Source organism: Trichosurus vulpecula, chromosome 2, assembly GCF_011100635.1.
Source record: "Trichosurus vulpecula isolate mTriVul1 chromosome 2, mTriVul1.pri, whole genome shotgun sequence".
In the NCBI taxonomy this organism is placed as follows: Eukaryota; Metazoa; Chordata; class Mammalia; order Diprotodontia; family Phalangeridae; genus Trichosurus; species Trichosurus vulpecula.
In genome coordinates, this window is record NC_050574.1 from 120,533,410 (window position 1) to 120,539,575 (window position 6,166).

The following is a 6,166-nucleotide window of genomic DNA, read 5'->3' on the forward strand; positions in this document are numbered from 1 at the left end:
CAAAGAAATGACTCGGCTGGGTTAGAGGTAGAAGGGCAGAGAAAGCAGGAATGGAGATCCCAAAACGAAGTAGGAGAAAAGAAAAAAGAAATGAAAAGCAAACATCAGAGGATCCTAGATTGAACACCGGCCAGTGGGAGAAGTCTAGAAGATCCAAGCCCTTCCTTTTACAAATCATGATGAGTCCCAGAAAGGAGAATAAGACAGGAAGAGGGGAGAGCTAAAGGAAGAGAAAGAGAAGGGGAAAGGGAGGAACAAGGAGGCAGAGAAGGCAGGAATGAGGAGGAAAGTCTGTTTACTGCTTGTTCTCTGTAGAGCACAGCCCAGCTCTGTCTGAGAGAAATGAAGAAAGACACAAATACCTCCCTTCCACACCGCCCCCCCCCCAACTCCTGGATCCAAAAACACTCCTCCCCATCGGCTCATAGTATCATAGAACGTCAGAGATGAAAGGAGCCTTAAAGATCAGCTGGTCCCGACCCCTTTTTACAAAAGTAATGACTGAGACCCAAAGAGGCTGTTAATGGACTCATTGGATGACAGGCCTTCCCCTCACCCCCTCCACATATTCTGATAGCCTGGGTAGAATGAAGGCGAAAACCTAGTAAGATGAAATTTAATCATTATATATGTAAAGTCCTGAACTTGACTCCACAAAAATCAACCCCACAAGTACAAAATAGGAAAAGCATGGCTAGATATTTCTTAAGAGAAAGATCTCAGGTTTTTTGTGACTGGAAGTTCAAAATATCCATAGTAGGACCTTAGGCCACCAAAAAAGCTAATGAAATCTTAGGCTACATGGAAAGAAGCAGAGGATCCAGAAAAAGGCACACTTGATCCTCTGTCTTGATCTAGAACAGGGGTTTCCAAACTTTTTAAAAAAATTACTTTGGCAGAAACTCAGAAAAATGTTTTTTAATGCAAAAATAAGATAGGATTACAAAAGAAACCAGTAATGTTGGAATATGGTTACCAAAATGTGTATTTTTTTTAAGTTCACAGACCCCAGGTTAAGAACCCCTGGCACTGTATCTGCTTCTGGGTGTCACATTTTAGGTGGAATATTGACAAGCTGGAATGTGAACAGAGGAGGGTTCCCAGAATGAACACAGTACTGGACAATATTTCATATAAGGGTCAGGATGTTTAGCTTAGAAAAGACCCAGAGGGACCTGGTAGTTGTCTCCAAATACCTGAAGAGCTGTTCTATGAAGAAGGAGTTAGACCTCATTTGACTTGGCCCCAGAAAATAGAACTGGCCTCACTGGAGGTCTTTGATTAGAACCTCCATGAACACTCCTTGGAGATGCTGGGGGGCGAGGGGGTGGGGGGGCAGCGAGGGTGGAGAGGTATTCTTCTTCAGGACTATAGGGGGCATTGGACTGTTGGTCCTTGGAGTGTCATCCAATTCTGAGAGCCTGTACTGCTAGGATCCTCTCCCCAGGCACATGGCTGTGCTAAGGAAAGCACTTTGTAAACCTTAAAGTGTGTGTGTGTGTGTGTGTGTGTGTGTGTGTGTGTGTTTGTGTATTTGAGCTATTATTATTACTCTACACACACGTAGAGGCCTCTCCCTTCCTGTGTCTGCTGTGGTCTGTGCTAAACACAGCTGTGGCTGAAGCTAACACCTGGACACCAGGCAAGTTATTATAGAAGTTCAAAGGGACCTCAGAGGTCAGCCAGTCCAATGCCCTCGACAATGTACTCAACAACCGAGCATCTAGCGTCTTCTTGAGTCTGGCTTCTAGTCTTAACTCAGTGTATGGCCTTAGGCATGTAGGCTCTCATTTGTGCACCTCAGTTCCCTCACCTGTAAAATGATCTATAGATCTCTCTTTATAAATGTGATCCTCTAGTGTTGGAGAACTCAGTACCTTAAGACATTTTGGGGGGAACTTTTTTAGAAAGTTCTCCAACCCCGCCCTACCCCCAGGCTACCATTGGGGTTAGTTCTGCCTCCTGCTCCCTCTGCCCCCATGACAAATCCCGGGGATCACTGCCTCTCACCCCCAAAGTCTGCTCTTCTCCAAGTGGAACATGCTCAGTTCTAGTCCCACAGCTAAATGGGACTTTAGAACATAGAATGTTAGCCCTGGAAGGGACCTGAAAACAGTATGCAAAAAAGGTTGAACACCTGCACTCATCCAATGTCCTTATTTTACAGAAGAAGAAACTGAGGCCAGAGAGTTCAAGTGCCTCACCCAGTGAGTTAGTAGAAGATTTCAGGTCAGGGTGCCTTAAATCCACAAGAACAACTGTTCTTGGTTGGAGTGAGGTTGTTCTGGAAAGTTCCTGGGAAGACCAGCCCATGGAAAAGCCACACGTTTTAAAGAGAAAAGGGGAAGCTGGATGTGTAAGGGGGGAGAGAGGGATGAGGGGAGCTGCGGATGTTAAAGCAATCGGAACCAAAATCCTTTCCTCAAACAAATTAGTATGGTGCAGGTCCCTCCTGAGTAAACAGTACCGTGTAAATATTTATGCTTCATTCAGTTTGCTAACTCGGGGGAGGGAATATAGATTTCACAGATGCAAAATAATGTGAGTGATACCAGCAGCCTGATGTCTTTGGTGGAGAGAGCAGAGGAACCGAGAGAGAGAAGCAAAGTCCAGGCCAGACCTGGGAATCCCAGCCTGGAATAGATGAGGGAGAGGGAAGGAGATGAGGGACGAGGATTGGACACAGGGAAAGAGAGAAGAAAGGGCAGGAGAAAGGACAGCCATGGAAAAGAACAGAGGAAAGTGGATGGAGAGATGGAGAAATGAGGAGAGGGCCAGAAGGGAGAAGCCACATGGGAAGAAGAGGAAGAGGGAGAGTCCACCAGACACAGAAGCTCCCTGAAAGGTGAGGACAGAGGGAAAAGAGAAGCCTGAAAAGACAGAAGAAGCAAGAAAGTGGCAGGAGGAGAAAGACAGAGACAGTGAGACATGAGTTGGGTTTGTGGTGGGTTTTTTTTTTTAAGAGAAAGAACTACAACCTGTGATCAAAGGTAATGTTTTTACAAGAACATAAATAGCAATCTTGAGGCTGTAGGCTGCCCCTGTGGCTATTTGGGCAGAAGAAAAACCTAGGAAACACAGTCTCCTTGTATCCAGTCCTGGACAAGAGCTCTCAAAGGGCATGCTCTGCTGAGGAGCTCCCGGTATTTGGGTCAACCAGCCTTACCTCAGACCGGGTCACAACTTGCCTTCTCCTGCTTCTTTCAAACTTGGTCTAAAAAAACCCAAAATCCTAAATTGACAGATGTGTGTTCTCCAACTAAAAATCCCACAAACTCCCACCCATGAATGGCGATGGGTCAGTCCATCTTTCACCAAGGCACAATACCCTCTCCTCTTGTATAACATGGGCAAGACCAACATCAAGCTCACAGGCGATCTTGTACTTTCATGGTTCAATCCATTCTTGCCCTTAATGACTGTTCCCTCCCCACACCTCCTGAAGCATTCAGTGCAAATGCCTAGATGTCAGAGCTGGCTTTCAGATGAGCCTTAAAACAGAAAATATCAGAGGCAGAAGGGACGTGGCAACATAAAATGTCAGAGGTGGAAGGGACCTCTGACCCTAGCATATCAGTAATGGAAGAGACCTTAGAACATGGAATGTCAGTAAATGGAAGAGACCTTAGAACATAGAATGTCAGAACTGGAAGGGGCCTTAAAATAGAGAATGTCAGTAAATGAAAGAGATCTTAGACCATAGAATTTCAAAGCTTTTAGGGGCCTTAGAACACAGAATGTCAGCTAGGAGGGGCCTTAGAACATGGAATATCAGTGATTTTAACGACACAGAATGTCACTGATGGACAGGGCTTGAGAACACAGAGTATCAGAGTTGGAAAGGACCTCCTTAGACCACAAAATATCAAAGCTAAAGGGACACTGCAATACATATATGTCACAACTAGAAGAGATCATAGAACATAGAACGTTGAGTCTTAGAATTACAAGGCATCTGAGAACAAAATGAATGGGAAGAGATACTAGAACAGAGAATACTAGAACTGGAGTAGAACAGTAGTATAGAACATAGCAAGTCAGAGCTAGAAGGGTTCTTAGAACATAAAACAGAATGTCAAAGCTGAGAGGGATTTTAGAAGTATCAAAGTTAAAATAATTCCTGACAACTCATTAGCCCTTCATAGTTTACAAATTGTTTTCACCTCCACATCTCATTCCATCCTTAAAATAGCCCTATGAGGGAGGCAGAAAAGGGGTTATTATCCCCATTTTACACGTGGGAAAAATTGAGGTCACAAGAAGGCTTGGGCCTTTTAAAGGTTGAGGAGCAAGTCAGTGGGGAAAGCTCTGGAATCCTGCCCACCAGCCCCACCATTCCTGTTGCTTCCAGGCTCCAGTAATAATACGGAGTGCTGGAAACCATGCCGCCATCTTTCTGGAATGTAGTATTATTATTTTTTTTCTCTCCCTACAACCCCCCCCCAGCTTCCCACTGCACAGCCTCAGAGAGAGCCCTGGGCCCCACCAGGGTAGAAACATGGGAGAGGGGTGCGGGGAAGGCAGCCAACCTTCCCAGGATATAGGATGCATCCTGCGACTATCCCAGCATGTTCTCTCTCTCACCTTCTCCTGGAGCTTCTCTAAAACCTGTGGCCAAGTACTTTCTGTTTTGAATGCTTTTACCTGCTGTGTCCGAGTCAAAAGTTAAGTAACGTGTGAAGAGACAGGAAAAAAGAAAACAGGCCTGGGAGGGAAAGGAAAAGAACAGGAATTTTTCTTAGAGCAACACAGCTCCCCTGTAATTAGCACCAAAAATCTGGCCTCACTTTTTCCCCTCTGCAAGCACTGAGTTTGAACTGAGACATCTGAACTTAATTATACACTTTCTTCCTTTGGGGGTTTGACCCTGTTTGGTAGGAATTATCCACATACAAAACAATGGCACTGTAAAAAAAAAATCCCCCCAAACTGCAGGGTAAAATAAGATCCTAGCAGTATATTAGAGTTGAAATGGCCTCAGAACATATGATGTTCAAGCTAGAAGGGAACTTTGCTCATAGAATGGCATTACTGGAAGGGACCACAGAATGTTAGAAATGAAGGTGTCTTTAGAACACAAAATAATAGAGCTGGAAGGGACCTTAGCCCATATTTTGTTAGAACACAGAAAATAGGATGTTATTGCTGGAAAGTGGAAGAGACTGGAGAACAAGACATGTTAGAGATAGAAGGGAACTTAGAACATAGAATGTTAGAACTGGGAGGAACCTTGGAGCACAGAATATTAAAACTGAGGAAGACCTTAGGAACACAGACTAAATCCCAGTGACTCTCTGTTACCTCCAGGATCAAATATAAAATCCTCTGTTTGATTTTTAAAACTCTTCATAACCTGATCCCTCGCTAGCCTTCCAATCTCCTTTACATTTTACACATCTCCCATACACTTTGCGATCCAGTGATACTAGTCTCCTTATATTCATCATCCAAGACTCTCCATTTTCACTGCCTGTCTCCAGTGCCTGGAATGCTCTTCCTCCTCATCTCAGACCTGGCTTTCTTTAAGTCTCAGGTCAAATCTCACCTTTTGCAAGAAGCCTTTCAAAGCCCCTCAGTGCTGGTGCCTTCCCACTGAGGTTAGCTCCAATTTACGCAGTTTGTGTATAAACATTCATTCATTCATTTGGCAAGCATCTCTTAAGCCCCTACTAAGTGCGGCACTGTGTCAGACTAGGGAAGTGAAGACAAAACAATCTCTGCCTTTAAGGTGCTTACACTCTACTGATTGCCAATACTAAGAAACTAGGAAGGTTTTATGTATAGGCTGAGAGATGCACTGTGTCATGCAAAGACCAGCCTTAGCAAAGAATAACAATTCACAATTTTGTAGTGCTTTTTTTTTTTCAAAAAACTTAGAAAGATAGGTGGTTCGAATATCATTAACATCTCCCCTTTTTGTGGAGGCCCAGCAACACCTGAAACCATTTCCTGAGAATATGGAGGAGTAGCGATCCATACTGTGTCAGTACTCCTATGCATGTGATTACAGAAGTTTTAAAGACATGCTGTTTAGAAAGGAGAGCGTGGTGCAGTGGATAGAGAGCCATCTCGCCTCTGACACCTCCTGGCTCTGTGACCTTGAAAGAGTCGCTTGTCTTGCCACTGGAGAGTGAGGCTGACGACTTTGCAGCTTTTCCTCATTTAA